This window comes from Lygodium microphyllum, chromosome 7 (assembly GCF_053477565.2).
Source record: "Lygodium microphyllum isolate KBCC chromosome 7, Lygodium_microphyllum_v1.1.10, whole genome shotgun sequence".
Lineage (NCBI taxonomy): Eukaryota > Viridiplantae > Streptophyta > Polypodiopsida > Schizaeales > Lygodiaceae > Lygodium > Lygodium microphyllum.
The window spans coordinates 160,391,761-160,409,864 of record NC_141141.1 but is presented as its reverse complement, the minus strand read 5'-3'; positions in this window follow the sequence as shown (position 1 = coordinate 160,409,864).

The window sequence follows — 18,104 nt, the reverse complement described above, 5'->3', positions numbered from 1 at the left end:
TCAATGTGGAGTTAGCAGTGAGCGGTAAGTACTTAGGTCGCGAGTGTGCATCCATTGGGCATCTTCAACATGATTATTTTTTAAATTTTACCAAATATCTAGAATATCTACGGCCAATTCTAGTGGTCATAAGGTCTATATCTAGAATAGTTTCAGGTTCAAGTATTTCAATTTCTTCTTCTAACAAATGAGGGTTTTCATAGACAGGGTAAACATGTAATTGGCCTCTAAAAGGTTGTAATAAACTGATATGAAAAGTATTATGAATTTTCCAGTGTTGGGGTAGTTCTAATTTAAATGCATTGTCATTGATTTTGTGAATGATTTTGAAAGGTCCATAAAATCTAGGTGCTAATTTAACAACAGGGTGTTTCTCAACACTTTGCAATATTCTCTTTTCAATGAGTAACCAAGAATAATCATCAACTTTGAAACTCATAGCTTTTCTTTTCTTGTTAGCTTGTTTCGTGTATGATTGCTGGGCTTTTGCAATCATATCTTTAACTTCAACAAAAATAATACCATGTGTATTAGCAATATCATCAGCATCTTTAACTTTGTTTGATAATGATGTAATAGGTGTAGGCAATCTATGTCCATAAATGATTTCAAAAGCTGCTTTTTGTGAAGCTGTATGTGTTGTATTATTGTATGTAAATTGAAGTAAATGCAGGTGTGTATCCCATGTTTGTGGTTTTGAAATTGTGTATGCACTCAAAAGATGTAATATTGTACTATTAGTAGCTTTCCTTTGCCCATTTGTTTCAGAATGAAATGCAGATGAGATATCAATCTTAGTACCTAAATTAGCAAACAAAGTAGTCCAAAAGTTGTTACAGAATCCAGAATCACGATTAGAAATAATAACTTTTGGCAAACCATGGTTAGTGAAAACAGCCTTCAAAAACGATTGTGCAGCTTGAGATGCAGTTAATGTTTTCTTACATGCTTGTTTGCTAAATCGATCTAAAATAGTCCAAATCATATCATGATTAGCTTGTGTGTTAGGCAAACCAGTGATAAAATCCATTGAAATATGTTCCCATGGTCGTTCAAGAATTGGTAAAGGCATTAACAAACCATATTGCGTACCATGGTTTTGCTTGACTCTTTAACAAATTAAACATTTAGAAACAAAGTTAGAAACATCAGATTCCATTTGTGGCCAATAAAAATCTTCAATTAATGTACGTAAAGTAGAAATAATACCTCTATGGCCTTGATATAGGGGGACAATGAATTTCGTGCAACACAAATGATCTAAATCGAACAATTACACACAATCTTTTCTCATAAAACATAAATCCATCAGAATAAGACAATGAACCAATTGGAATCCAATTATTAGCAACTAATTTATTCCAATCAGCTTGAAAACTAGAGTCATGGTCATAAGTATCCTTCATAGGAATAAGGGAATCAAAAGATAAAACGAAAATATTATGGATACTTGGTCTTCTACTCAATGCATCGGCAACCACATCGGATGAAAAATTTGAATGAAAGGAGCCCATTTAATATGTCGGTCAGAGATTTGTGACTGACTAAGGAGATGTTTGATACATTGTTGGTCAGTTTTGATCATGAATTCAGATTCCATTAGATAATGTTTCCATTGGCATAAAGCTTGTACTACAGCTAACAATTCTTTATCATAGGTAGAATACTTCACCTCAGAGGGTTTAAGTTTGCAACTAGAATAGGCTATTGGATGTGAGTCTTGCATAAGGACAACTCCTTTTCCTGATCCGCTAGCATCAGGACTACTAGAAAGAATGGTCGATTAAAATCAGGTAATTGCAAAACAGGTGCATGTGTTAAAGCATGTTTCAATAAATCAAAAGACTTTTGTTGATTATCAGACCAATGATATACAACACCTTTCTTTAATAATTTTGTCAAAGGTAATGTAAGCAATGAAAAATTTCTCACAAATTTTTTGTAAAGGCTAGCAAGACCTAAGAAAGAATGTAACTCATGCACATTTCTAGGGATCGGTCAATTCAAAATTGCTTCTATCTTTTTAGGATCAACTTGAATACCATTAGATGAAACAATATGTCCTAAGTATTCAATGTGAGTTTGGAAAAATTCACTCTTGTCAGGGTTAGCATACAATTGATTCTCTTTCAACAATTTGAAAACCAAAGATAGATGTTCATAATGCTCATTCTCATTCTTACTGAAAACCAATATGTCATCAAAGAAAATAATTACACAATGTTGATACTTCAAAGATATTCGATTCATCATGCGACTGAATGTAGTTGGTGCATTAGTCAAACCAAAAGGCATAACAAGGAATTTATAATGACCAAATTGAGTTCTAAATGTAGTTTTGAAAATTTTAGATGTATCCAATCGTACTTCATGATATCTAGATTTGAGATCTATCTTGCTAAAAATAGTAGATCCTTGTAGTTTATCCATGAGGCCGTCTACCCTAAGGATCAGATATCTATTCTTAATAGTGATCTTGTTTAGGGCATGATAGTCAATGCACATCCTAGATATTATTTTTCTTCTTCACTAATAGGATAGGTGCACCAAAAGGAGAACTGCCAGGTCTAATAAGTCCTCGAGTTAACAGTTCTTCAACTTGGGCTTTGATTTCTTTATGTTCAATCTGACTATGTCTATAAGGTGCTTTACATGGTGGTTGAGAACCTGGGATTAAATTTATTTTATGATCTTCAGGACGTGTAGGTGGTAAACCAAGAGGTAAATCAATAGCAAAACAATCTGTAAATTGTGAAAGAAATTGTGTGTGCCTAGAATGCATTTGATTTTCCTTAACTTCAATTTCATTCACCCATACTAAGTATGATTTGCTACCTTTTCTCAATGCATGTTTAGCATGCGTGTGACTAGCAATGGAAAATTATCTAAGGTGTGTGTTCCATGTAATGTGATTTGTTTTTTGTTAGAATGAATTTTCATGAAATGTGTGGAATAATCTATATCGAGATTATATTTATGATGCCAAGGCATTCCTAAAATAATGTCACTAGCTTGTAAAGACACAACTAAGAAATTTATGCACTCAACATAATCACCAAATTTAATTTCTAAATCATGAACTTCTTGTGTACCATTGTATCTAGTGTCTAATAATGTAGCTTTTATGTGATAATGAGTTGGAATGGTAGATAAATTCAATTCTTTTACCAACTTTGCAGAAATAAAATCATGTGTGCTCCCATCATTATGTAAAACAATCTTTTCGTGACCATACACAAGTCATTTTATTGTTAACAATGAATGAGGATTTGGCATACCTAGTAAAATATATGAAGCATCGTTGATATCATCATCATCTTCCGTGAAATCTAGCAGATCTTGATGGTCTTCATCTTCAGTCGCTCCCAAGTAGTTGATTTGAATAGTTGGCTTCTTGGATCGACAGTTTACTGCTAAGTGTCCAGGTCATCGACACTTGTAGCAAACTATAGGCTTGGCATTGGAAACATTATTGGTAATGGTTGGAAGTTTAGGCATGTTGGGATTTGGTTGAAGAGATGGCTTAGGATTTGAATTTTTGTTTGATGGTAAATTAGGGGATCATGTCCAGGATTTGCGGAAAGAAGAAGGAATAAAGTAATTTTGATTGAATCTTTGAAAGTTAGAATTGAATTGCTTTGTACCGAAATTACCGTTAGCTGGAAATTGTTGCGGTTGCTTTTCTCGTCCATGATTTTTGTCTTTAGCATCATGAGCTAGAGAAATCACATCCTCTAGAGTCGTTGGCTTGAACATGTTCACTTCAGCATAGAAGTGACCAAGTAAACCAGACATATACTTACACTCATGGATCGCCTCAAGAACATATTCAAGCATTCAAAGTTGCAATAAGGCACTCCAAAAATGCTCAATGTATTGTGGAATAGATTCACGATCTCTTTGTTGCAAAAGATCCCACTGTTTGATTGCTTTTTCATGGAATTGAGGTGAAAGAAAATTCTGCAAAATTTTCTTTTGAAAGGTCTCTCAAGTAGTAGGACAATCAATACTCTTGCGGATAACAATCCACCATAACGATGCTCTGTCCACTAGATGGTTAGTGACACATTTGAGTTTATCTTTTTCAACATACCGCTCTTCATGGAAATAATCATCAAACTGGCTGATAAAAGTGAGAACAGTTTTTCTGTCACGTAGCCCATTAAAAGTACGGAATTTGAAATTTCTTTTACTTATCTTGGCTTCTTTCTTGAGAGATTGTGCTTCAAGTGTCGCATCAATCGTACATTGTATAACATCTTCGGGTTGCGCTCCATCTTGATTAGAAGTGGATCATTGAAGAATAGCCAGTTGAGCTTGCAAAGTTTGACGTACTCTTCGTTCTCTTATAGTTACATCATGATTAGGTCCAATTTTTGCTCCACCGTTGGTAAATCATATTTGGCCATAAAATCTTCCATGGTTTGATCGGACATCCAGCAAAATCTCAAACAATCTCACACACTTGAAATCTCGTTAGAGGGATGAGCGTAGCTCAAGTTTGGGTTTACAAGGCTTGCTTTTTTAAATTTAAAAAATGGCTTTTTGCAATCCTTTCTTCTTTGCGGTTATAGTAATTGATGAAGGTCTTCTTCCAAGTGGAAAATAGTCTGCATGTGTCAGTTTACTTGCTAGAAACTGTATTTGTCAGGGTGTAGGTACGAATAGGGGCTTGTTGGAGTTGCAAAACTGGTTCGAGAGAAGCTCAGTGTGAATAGCTGCTAAGCAGGAGATTAAAGAGCAAAATTCTTAAGCTTTAATCTAAGCTTAAAAACTTAAGCTTAAGCTTTTTAATAAAAAGCTTTGACCAAACGAATTTGTTGACAGGACATCAAGAGCTTTTTGACGATGTCGATGCCTTGCTACAGTATGTCTTGCCGTCGTCGACGTCTTGCGACAGTATGTCCTGCCACCATCGATTGCTAAAATTAGGAGAGTTAAGCTTTATTATAAAGCTTATTAAGCTTTATAATCTCCAAACTAATGAAAATTTGCTTGTCTTTTTCTCTGAGAAAAATGTCTTGATAAAGGAGCTTGGGAAGTGATCCTCCGTCGCTAGAGAGTGGTCCTTCATAATCCAATAGCATAGCAGGGGGTTCTTCACCGCAGGAACACGCTGGTATTGACGGTTTGTTGCGAGACTAATTATAGAGCCCGTTCGCTCCAGGAGCTTCACCTTCAGGCAAGATGGTAAGCAATTGGAAGCTTGATCTCAGCTTCGCTCTGATACCACTGGTACATAAATCGGATGTTGGATGCGTACGTAACGAGCGCCAAAAGGTCCCCAAGAACAAAAGAACTCTACTAAAGCTCATAAAATAAGAAGAAAGATTTGCACAACATGAAGAAAAGAGACCAATTGGGTACAATCTCCCCCCATGCCTTGTGTGAGCACTCCACAAGGCATGTAATTATAAATTTATTAATCTCAAAGCTCAAAAATAGCCTAATTTACAATTAGCATGCTTTTAATTTTTGTGTTTGCTTTTGTCAAAATAAATAATAAAGTGGTTGGACGCTCAAAAGTCGGGCTGTGCCCAAATACAATGTCCAATAATAAAATATTTAAATTGAGCGCATATGCACATACAAAATAATAAATGTATGTCAAATACTTTAATAAATAAGCACACCTAAATAAATATTAGTGCCACACCTTTAATGATAAGGCACGCGCTCATCAAAAATGATAATTTTTTCTAGATAATCTAAATACACACAATCGCCCAGTGCTTCCCAACACAACCACTGCTTACTCTACCCATAACTGAAGCATTCACAATTGTTAGAAAATAATAAAATTAAATCGACAAAAGTGAATACCTAGCAGTCTTCAGCTACAAAATAAATAAATAGGTTGGAACTCTATCCTAACCTTAATTTAATACGAGTGCACTCAAAACTCATAAATGTCCATTAATTTAAATATGTATTTTGCAGAATCACCGGCCATGGAATCACCCACGTACACATTAAATTAATTTGACGCCCGAAAAGGATAGGCGTCCCCGTCAACTTCTCGCATAAGGAATCCACCTTGTGTACGAGCCCTAGCAATAAATATAGTTTTACGAAATCCACCACAAAACCTCAGGGAATCCACCTGGAATTAAAAAAACTCACGGAATCCACCGTGGTCTCACGAAATCCATCGTGGAATATACCTCCTGGCATCAACACTTCTCAACAACTATTTCCCATATTTGAGAACATATCTAGCCAATCAAAGTTTGACTAATTTCTAGGGAGGTACCTTACAAAGAGGATCCTATACCTAAGAGATGCCAATTTCCCCTTATCCAAACTCTTAGCAATTCAATGGGGGTCATGGGCCATCATAGAGACCAAAAAGGATCCCAAATTGATATGCTCACAACATGTAGCTTTGTCATTTTAACAATCGTTTTGTTAGATGGAACTCCTTTGTTTCCTTAGTCAATCTTGGTGAGTTGGGCACTTACTACTCAACAATCAAACTAGACCGTTTGTGCTAGAATCTCTAAGCCCCTAAATAATAGTTAGTTTATAAAACATCTTCTCTTGGATGATAAATGCTTGCTTAGCTAGTGAGTAAATAATCTCTTACTATTGGGCTAAATACACAAAATTCGGGGCATTGGATCAAACTTCTATTATTTCAAAAGCTCTCAACACTTCACTCTAACTAAACATACATTCTCCTCTCTAACCCAAGAAAGCAAGAACACAAGACTAGCTTCAAGGTGTAGTGAACTCACCAACTTACATTTCCATGTTGTAGTTTGAAAGCTTGAAGGCTCAAATATGGTCCCAAGCAATACAATCTGATGACATTTCTCCTTCACATCCACTACCAAGTGTGCCAATGAGGAGCAAAGAAGATGAAGAAGAAGAAGGAGAGAAGAATAACTTTACCTTGTTGGATCCCTTACACTCTCACAATCTCATAACCTCACGTGTAACCTCAAACTCAACCCTCTTACCATATATGGAAAGAAAATGAAGAAAAGCAAAAAGAATATGTAGAGCTTCTTTTTCTCTTAGTTCCTCACCCAACATAACTCTCACTCACTCTCTGCCTCACTCTAAACAATGGAGACAAGATGATAAAATAGAAGAAGTGAACGAATGCTCAAAAGTTACACTAATAGAGCTTTCGTAACATGGATGCACCAAAAGATCAGTGCAATCGAGATCTCCCACCCTTATATAGACCAAAATTAGGATTAGGGTTAGGTTCCTTCTCTAGGCTAGTGTCCCATTGCATTTTAGGATTTGCATCACTTTTGTGTTTTAGAGTTTCCACAACTATGAATTAGGATTTACACCCTCTTTTGGGCATCCTACCCACTTTGTGGGATCTAGACCGGTCATTCTTTAATGCATTCTTTGACAATGATCTAATTAGACCTAGTCTATGCTATTGTAATTACAAATTTATGTGCACAATAGTTGTGAGTGCAAAAAACACAACTATAGGTGTTAATACACTATACATGGATGTGATGAGCGTAATTCTCAGAAATTAATACATCCATGAGAATGATAGATCCATGAAGTCCAAAAAATAATACATGTCCAAAAATATTATGTTGAAGCTTCAAAAATAATAATTATCCAAACATAATGCTGATACTTGCACTTTCACTTGCTTTGACCTTCTTTGATATTGTCTTCCACATTTCCTTGTTGTTCTCAGCCATTGAGAAGGAGGATCTTAGGGCACTACAAAAATCTTCCATCACTTGTTTACTTACAACCCGAACACTCATATAGGAAGGATACCCAAGGGCTTCATGAAGACTTGTATGAGTGGTGAGATTCTTGTCACGTGATGAAATTATGGTGCACCCAACCAATCCTACTTGTACAAAAATGCAAGCTTCCACTATAAATGAGGGCCAAAATTTGGTGCCAGTAGCACAAGCAAAAGCAAGGATAGATTAAAGGAAGGATGAAAGACCAAGAAAGGAGTAGAAGCCAAGTATTAACCAACCACTCAAGAAAATGAACCAAAAAGGCAGCAAGAAACAAAAATACCAAAAGGAGCTTTGTGCAACTATTGAGGAGACTTTAAAATAGGGATAGCTCATGAAGGAAGATTTTTGGAAGGAAAAGGAGGATACAACTAGACCCATGCAAGAATCATGCAAAGAATCCATAAGGAAGAAAGAGACCTCTATCCCACAAAGAGTTGAGGAAGAGCTTGCTAGGAGAGTAGGAGGCTCTAGCAAAGGAAAGGTGAAGGACATAGAAGAGTAAGTAGTGGTTGGTGTGGGAGATTTTCAAATGTTCATGATCACTCTTTAGACCATGCAGGCTAAGATCAATGAAATGGAAAGGGTAAGCAGAATGAGGATGTTATGTTCACCTCTTGAAACGAAAGGCAACAACTTGCAAAGTCTACCACTAGTTCACAAGCATGCATAGGAAGAACACTAGTAAACATTGGCAGACTTAGCATATTGAAGCACTTATGTATGGATTTGAAACATGAAAAAGGATAGGAATCTTAGAGAGGTTGGAGATACAAAGGAGGTATGAAGAGGAGAGAACTACTCATTAGGAATTCTAGAGACACTCAATTAATGACTACATGACCTACATGCTCAGACAGAGAAAAACGACAAAGAAATGGCAGAGTTGAGAGAAAATTTGCAAGCTTTAATGTACAATATGTTTCTATATCTCTAGTGGACCCAAAGGATAACATTATCATTCCTTCGTCCTTTCTTCAAATTGATCTCGTCACCAAGTGAGTCACTATTGATGCGCTCATTGATGAATGTTTTGACTATAATATACTTCCATGTAATGCTTGGATGTAATTAGGCCACTCCACTTTGACACCCATTCATGCTGATTTTAATCCTTATGGTGGCAACCTTACTTGCTACTAGGGAAATTGTTTAATATAGAGATAGAGAGCATCCTCATTCTTTTTAATATTCTTCCAAATAGGGAAGATGTGGGGAAGTAACTTCTCTTGGACTAGGCTTTTATGTATCAAGCTCCATGTAATATCAATACATTATCCCACCCTTCTCAATCCACTAGCCCATTACTGTAACAATTGCTCCAAGTTCAACACCATTGGACACCTCTTATTAATCAAGCCTTAAAATACAATTCTCAAACATTGAGATATCTTCAATGGTGACCTTGTATCCCATCACAAGTCCCACCTCAATCCTCTAAACCTTGAAAACAAATGTGTCAAAAGCCAATCTGATGCCACAAGATTCCTCTAAAGCCAAAAATCTCCTTTCTTTGGGTGGCATACCCGCTCTTAGAGGCCTAGGCCTACTACAAGGGCAATGCATACACTTGGATCCCAAAAGTAAACCCCAATTTGTCCCTTCACCTTGGGCTTTGGTTAAGGTATCTCTAGGCTGATCTAAGCAATGAACTTCTTATCAATGGTAGGCATTTGCATAATGCTCTAGCTCAACCATCTCCACCATAGTTGGCCCCTTTAGATCTTTCATCCAAGATTGAGTAGCCCACCCCCAAGAGCTTGCCATGTTAGACCCATTTGATGCACCCAATTCTCATAGCCAAGACCCTCACTTTGATATTTCTCCCAACCCTTCCTTTAGAACTTGGTATCACCACTTGAGGAGGCCTCCTTGACTCCCTCTTGGCTAGTCCATCAACTAGATTGGGCAATGCAAGCTAAAATTCAACATGCACATGGGGAATAGGTCCAAACTCATCTCCAAATTAGTTCCACTACTCTTGATCCACCTTTTGGTCTAAAACCTCTACTTTTCTATTTCTCTCTTAGTACCATGGCTATAAAAGTTGGATGGTTACTCCAATTTGAGTCTATATGTTTACAAATTTTACCATGATTGATCTCAGCTTTTCAAACAACGAAGCACTTTAAATTTCTACAAGATGAAATCCCACTTGGGAGGAGAATGAACATCTCTTGTACAAGAGTCTCTTAGTATAGGCTAAATATATTAAGACTTTCCCCAAGAAGCTTCTCCCATCCTCCCATTTCATCTCTCCCCATTTGCATTGACATTGACGGTGATAGTTATTTCCAAGTGAGATTTATCATCCTTCTATCTTGAGAACACACATTGCTCATGAGTCAAAAAAGCCAAGGGCTTTAGTATGCAACTTCACTCCACGAGGGAATCTTCTCCAAATTTGACACCTCTATTGAAAGGGGAGTCTATACGTCTTCATTGTATGTTAGTGTTAATTTATCAACAACATGTGGATGTTCCATTCATTGGCAACATAATTTATATGTGGTTGGCAATTGTTAAGAAAGGACACTAGAACAAGCTTCAATTTTAGGTCCAATATTCCCTGAGAGGATGACATGCACTAGGATACTTTGATGGAGACTCAAGTGCAGGAAGAGAGGTCCCTAATTACACTAGAAATGAGTGTGATGAATTACTTTCTACTAAGATGTGATTTATCATCCTTCTTTCTTAAGAGCACATATTGGTCGTGAGCCCAACCCCATGAAGAAAGCATGTTTGATTATGTATCTATGATTTAAGAGAGGAACCTCATCCAATTTTGATGCTCCAATTGAAATGGAAAACTCTTCATCTCCTCTAGATGCCAATTGTATTTGTTTGTCATTATGTATGAACTAGGTAGAGTTGAGTATTATGTTCTATTAATGTGCATAATATTCTTGGCAATTGTGAGGAGACACTTGCTCCACATAGCTTTCCCTTCAATATCATAGAAATTGAAGGGGATCCCGAAGTGGAGAACAAATATCCACTCTACAAATGGTTTGTTTATTGCCTTCTATTCATGTTTCCTAGACAAGATTATCAATCCATGTAGATTTGAAAGCAAGGTTAAAGAGTAGTGAAAGGTATATGGAAACAACATTATGTGTGAGCATATCAAGGGGGAGGAAACATAACCAAAGTATGGAATGAGCTACCCAGTGATGAAGACTACAACCAAATTATGATAAAGTATTTCTTGATAGGCCATAAAGAGTCAAGAAACACTTACATCTTGAGAAAGTCATAAAGAGTAAAGATACACAAATCTTGAGAAGGCCATCAATTAGCTTACTTAGTTTTATATTGCTTTGCTCAATCCTATGGAAAGTAAATTGATCCATCATTTGAAAATAAACATATTCAAATCTGTGTTTAAACATTAACTAGTGAGACATGTGTAGTTAGGTCTAGTTAATGGCATCTTCCTTTTGAATGCTTAGTTTTCCCATTGGCTTGGTCTTCATTGTGTACTTGTGCTTTTGTGGCGAAAGATAATCATCACACACTTTGACTATAATACAAATGCATGCAACAACTGAATATAGTAACTATAACTATTTACCTTATGAATCATGTTAATCTTTTTGAATTGAATGTCTTTTAACCATATCTAGGCAATTTGAATGTGCATATTTTGAAATATGCATGAGTTGAAAAACACATAGATTTGTTAAGCTAATACAATTTGGTTGGAAACTTGTCCTATAACTTGAGATGTTCCCTTCATGAACAACACCTTGTAGACCATAAAACAAAAGTGGAGCAAGTTACTTGGACAAAGTCTAAAATGCAGTGGCTTTGATATTTCACTATTTTTTTGCACAATAACTTTGTAAGAACACAGCAATAGCACAAAAAAGCACATGAATATGCTATATAAGTAGCATGTCAAAGAGTTGGCACATGTCTCTTCATTGTTTACTAATTATGGGGAAGGTGCCATTCCCCTATATGCTTTCAAGAATTTCTTAACTTTGCTTTGCTTTTCAATATTGCAAAGATGATGTGATATTCTTTTTGTCATGATGTTAACTAAAAGTGTCTAAGACAATGGATCTCATGCAAACCCTTGACCCTTGCAAAATTAAGAGGGGAAGAAAGAGAGAAGTTGCTAAGAGAGAGAGAGAGAGAGAGAGAGAGAGAGAGAGAGAGAGAGAGAGAGAGAGAGAGAGAGAGAGAGAGAGAGAGAGAGAGAGAGAGAGAGAGAGATGTACTTGAGATATTTAACATGGGGGAGAAACATGGGTGGGGACCGTGGTGGTGGAAGTGGTGGAGGTGGTAGTGACAATAGTGGTGGAGGCGGTAGTAGAGGTGGTGGAGGTGGGAGAGCAATAGTGGTGTTTGATATATGCCCAGGAGAAAAGGAGGAATAAGTGGACTATGTGGAATAATTGTTCAAAAAAAGCTCACTCAAAAAGCTCACTTCTCGCACACACTCGTTCCTATGTTGCTTCATTAAAATTCATTGAGTGGAAAGGCTATAGATTCCTTTAGTTAGGAGAAACTTGCTTTCAAGCATAGTAAAGCTCTTTCATTTGATGACACAAGTCTAGGGTCTTCTTAACAATGTCACACCAAATATGTTCACCAAATAATGCTTAATTATCTTCTCACATTACTTGTTCCTTAGTTAAGAATTGTTACTTTGTATTTATGTCCACTTATCTTTTTTGTCTCATTGTTGATTAAGAGAAGGATGCCATGTTACCTCTACATTTAACGGTGCAACCACAATGGAAACCATAAATGATCATTTTGAATTTACCCTTGCAAGATATGCTTGGAAGAACCAATGTGACAAGGCTCTTAAAGCAATGGCATAATCAAGTCCATGGACTTACATGCACCACTTTGGGAACTTGCAAGTTTCTTGGCATGATTGTGGACTAAGCAACATGAGGACGGTCAAGAAACAAATCTATGAGGAGAGAAAATGATGATCTTGGGAAACGACCAATCTCACACTACCACCTCATATTGACTTTACTTAGTTAATGGAGCACTCCCCTTTTGGGGGCTAATTCTTCAAATCCCCCCTCCCCCACCCTTGAGGAGCTCAATGCTGGAAAATTGAGAGGGGGTGAGTTGGCAGCCCCTTCCCTATGTTGACGATGAGAAGGGGGGTTTTAGGGGGGTGGTTGAACCCTTGTGACACTAGGTGTCAATTAATATGGCTCCCTTACTAAAATAGTAGTTATTTTTTCTTTTTAATTTAATTAATTAATATCGAATACTAACCTAAGCAGACTAATTACTAACATTACTAACTAGACTAACTAACTTAACTATCCACAACTAATTGGCTTAGTTAGGGGTCATTGGTTTGTAGCCTTTTCCTCTAGAAGATTACATGTCTTGAAGACCAATTAATTTGGTGTTCCATCATCACAATAATGTGTTGATGCTATAGAAATGCACATTCACCTACTTGCTTAGCTAAAGTACATGGTCACATTATCTCTTGATGATGAAAAAGAGTGCATAAAGTTCTAAACATGTTTCTTCTTTCATTTGGTTGAGATCTAGGCTTTGAACAAATTGCCTAAGGGTAAAAAAGTAAGGACATGGAATGTTTCCAAAAATTATAAGAAGGTAAAATTTTTTAAAAAGACTTTTAAATATACACAGGACCACATCACTAATGCTACATTCATTGGCATCGACAATGTTGATGATCTTAGCACACCATTATTAACAATCCATTGTCTTGGATGATAACATTAGCATCTAAAAACATCCACCTCCCACCTCAACCTCAAAAGCAGTTTTGCAATCTAGATTTTATAAAGCTCTTAACCCTTAAGAAATCCTTATACATTTGTAAGACATTGTGCATAATAGCATCATTAAGAAAAGAGTTAACACTAACAACCAACTAGCTTGGGCATGCAACATTTTTACCCCAACAGTATTCTCTAACATATGCCTTATGTACAGCATGGTACTAACTAAAGTGAGTTGGCTTAATGTCATGTTTACGGCTTGACTAATGTGGGAGCTTTCGCTCAACCACCAAGACCCATGGACCGCCTATTGTTTCAAGTGTTCCAAGCGAGCTCTAATGGCTACCTCTCACATAGCCGACATGCCGTCAATCCTACGAGTGTAGTGAGCTTACCTTGATGCCGATATGAGTTGCCTTCTCTCTTGCACACACTGGTAGCTCCACGATCCTAGTGCAAGCTTCAAGCAAGCTCCATCCTCAAGCTCCAAGCTCCAAACTCCATTGCCACGCATGCAAGAGAAGAGAAGAGAAGAGAAGAGAAGAGAAGAAGAGAAGAGGAGATGGTGAAGAGCTTCACCCTCTTGATCCCTCCCTCTCTCACACTCACTCCCTCACACCCTCACACTCCCTCTCTCAAGAGCACACATAAGCAAGGAGAGGAGAAGAATGAGCTTCCATTCACTTTTTGAACTTTGTATATACAAACCCTAAAAACCCCATGGGCGCCCATCCCTTTTTACATGACCGGCCATTGTGGCAAGGTCCTTTGTCTATTTCCCCCTTCTAGCCTTGTGCCTCTAACCTACACCTGTTTAATACTTTACAATTGGCACAGGAGGGAGCTTGGCACTCTTTTACACGAACTTCTGGAGTTTTTTTAGGCACCTTTCATTTAAAATTACGCTTTTGGCCCCAGCTTAGCTTTAGGGGCCGCTTGTATGTCTTTGCTCTTTTTCCATCTTCTTCCCACTTTTTCATTCATTCTTCCGCCTTCTTGACTTGGGGTTAACATTACCCCCCTCCGAGACGGGTGCCAGTCCCATGGCACTCTTGGCTGCTGTTGGGGTTTAAGAGGTAGTTGGCGCGAAGTAGTCGTGTAAGGGTAGGGCCACATGTAAACTTAGGTGCTCGTGGAAGCTGGGTAACAAGGTTGGTTGGAGAAGCCAAATGGATAGCAAGTGGTTGACGGGGGCCTCCGAAGTCGGTGGTTGGTCGCCTTTGTGCTGCTTGGAAGGAAAAGGTGCAGTTCTCTACCTAAGGGGGGTGTCGATCTTATTGTGTAGTGTATTGTGCTCATGCTAGTGGAACGGGGAGTTGGGTCTAACACAGGCTAGCATGGGTGATGTCCCACACTTGAGGACCCCATTCATGTAAACGGAGGTGCGATGCAAGGAGCTTAGGGTGACAGGTCTAACCATAGGCGAGTGGTACCCCCCTAGGTATGTCCTGTCCTTTATGTGCCCTAAGTGTGAAGTGGGGGAGCAAAAAGGGCGAGGGGGTTAGGAGCGGGGCTAGTCGACTGAAGCCACCAGGCATGCCTAATGTGAGGACCCCTAGGTGCAGTGACTATGCTTCATGTGGTGCTAAGTGCTTTTGTAAGTGAATTGTTTTGTCCATTCCATGCGTAATGTTCCTCTTGCTCTTCCTTGGATGCTTGTTCATTCTCTTTTTCTTTCTTTTTTATTTTTTCCTTTTTTTGGAATAGTATCACACTAGTAGAACTATAGCTTGTGCCTAATTTTCCTCGTCTGATTTAGGCAGAGAAGGGGGTCGGATGGATTTGCTCAAAAATTGATGGCTTTGCATGTATCCTTTGAGATTCATGCGGACATGGAGGGAGGTGGTGGAGAGGAAGGGATGGTTGCACCTAGTGAACTGGCTGTCGTTCATATCCTCTAGGAGAGCTAGGCAAAAAGAGGGGAGAAGGCTAGCCCTCATCATTAAATGCGCCATGGCACATCTGTCGATGGCGTTAGGATCAAAAAAGAGGGGAGGCAGGCCACGTTCTTGTGGGGTCAGGTCCGGCTTGAGTAGTTTTCTATAACTGCACCTTGGTTTCCTAGGTTTAGAGCTTCGAGTCTTATGAGGTTGTGTGCGGTGACTCCTAGGGGCGGTGGTTGCGGTTGTTTAGGCCTCCATTGAAACCTAGGCTGTTGGGTCTTAGCTGTTGTTGCCACAAGCAGCAGTTCTTGAGAGGTGGTGGGTGGTGGCCGAGCACTATCCTTCTCCTTAGATTTGGTTGCTAACAGTTCTACCAGTGGCCATGCGAACTAGGGTGAGGTCGCACAGCCCTTGTTGAAAGCTGTAACAATGTGGATGTTGCCTATGGCGAGGTGAATGCGCTGCAACTCATAATCGATGTTGCAACGAGTTTGCTTTTTGAAGGTTCGCCCTAGCAGCGTCTTCGTGCCTGCGCCCTTGGCATCTGGCAGCACATAGAAGATCATTGGTACAGTCTCAAACTCAATAGAGACGATGGCCCTACACTTGCCGAGAAGTGCATATGAGCAGCCCCCATATGGGCTTAATTTGGCATTAGTGGGTTGTAGTGGTGGTTTGCCAAGTTGGGTCCAATGATCGTGAGTCAAGAAATTGAAGTCCGCTCCCTCGTCAATTAAGGCATTGAAGACGCATGTTTGCTTGGCAATGACTGTGATGTGCAAGTATGCAGGCTCCATGATTTCCTCATCCTCATCATCGATTTTAGTGATGGTGGCTACTCGTACTTTGACAGGCGGTTCCAACATTGGTGGCTCATGCAAAGGATGCGTGGGAGGATAGTATTTCTTGACATGATTGCCATTGAAGAAGCCTATTTCCTCACCGTCTAGAGTCTTGAGCTCGACATTGCCTATTCGGCTGATTGCACGGACTCTCAAAGGTCCAAGACCCCTAAACTTCATTTTTTGCTTATGTCCCTTAACTGAGTATAGGAGCACTAAGTTGCCTTGTTCAAAGTCGCATTGCTTGACCTGCTTGTCAAACTAGCTCTTGTGTCATGCATTCTCACATATGAGTGCATGAATGGCTAGAAGGCAAGTCTCCGAGAGACGTTCGAGCTCAACTAGGCATTGCGTCCATGCCTCCTTTCCTTCCCATCGCTCATAAAGTGCAATTCGCAAGCTAGGCATGAAGAATTCTACGGGGAGAATCACTTTGGTTCCGTAGGTCAACCTAAAGGGGGTTTGGCCGACAACCGTTTTATAAGCTGTGTGGTAAGCCCACAAGGCTGCCCTCAACTTCTTATCCCAGTCGTTGCGCGAGGCAAAGACCACCTTGGTTAGGACATTGACAAGAATCTTATTTGTGGATTCTGCCTGGCTGTTTTCTTGAGGGTAGTATGGAGAGGATTTCCGATGGATAATTAGGAAGGTGGATAGGAGGTGCGCTATCACTTCATTGATGAAGTGTGTCCCTTGGTCACTGACTAGTTCGATGGGGCAGCCGAATCGTGAGATCACCTGCTCCCACAAGAACTTGGCAGTCGTTCGAGCATCATTCTTTCATGTTGCTCTCGTCTCTGCCCACTTCGTTAGGTAGTCTGTGGCCACAATGATGTATTTGGCTTGCGAATACTATGCAGCGGGGCTGATGGGTCCTATGAAGTCGATTTCCCATTTTGCGAAGGGTTGTCGTGCAATGATTGGGGTCAACTCCATTTGATCCTTACGAATCGGGACCTTAGTCCCCGCTGAGACTCATCACAATGCTTAACAAATCATGCGGTATCACAGAACAACATTGGCCACCATAGTTGAGACTGCAACACCTTGCGGGCTGTCATGTCTCCACTAAAGTGTCCACCAACAATTTCGTTGTGTGCCTCTAAGAGCACATCGTGCATCTCATGCTCGCACGCGCATCTATGCAACAATCCATCTTGCCCTAAGAGATACAGCTGACCTGCTATTAACTGGTAGGGTTGGATTTTGAGAATGAGTCGCCTCAGCCTTGCCTTCTCTATCGATCGTTCATGCAGTCTGTGCTCAAGCACTTGGACTATGTGATCTGTCCAATATGGCATTAGATCGGCCTTGAATAAATCTCTCTTGCTGGAGAGGTTAAAGAGGTGGGTGTTTGGCAATTCATCGGTAATGCCTTCTCCATGGCTTCTCCTATGGGGATGCGTGACGTATGATCAGCCATGTAGTGCTGTTTTCCCTTCCGTATAACAACGGAGAAGTCAAACTCCAAAAGTAGAAGGAGCCACCGAGCTATGTGTCCTGTAGCGCAAGGTTTATTCACTAGATATAACAAGGCTTGATGGTCCACAAAAAAGGTAAAGGATGTAGCCAATAGATAATGCTGGAACTTCTTTACAGCAAACACTATGGCCAAGCCCTCTCTTTCTGTCATCGAGTAGTTTATTTCTGTCTCAATGAGTTGTCTGCTAGCAAAGCTCACTAGATAGTCTAGGTTGTGCTCGCCAGATTGGCACAACACTGCCTCCACAACAAATTTAGAAGCATCGATATGCACGTGGAAGGTAATAGTCCAATTTGGGGCTCGTAGAATTGGTACTGTGGTTAGAGCCTTCTTCAACTCTTCATATGCTCATTGGCATGCTTCAGTCCATTCAAAGACAATCAGCAGCTTGTATAAAGGTCTGGCTATCAATGCATAATTCA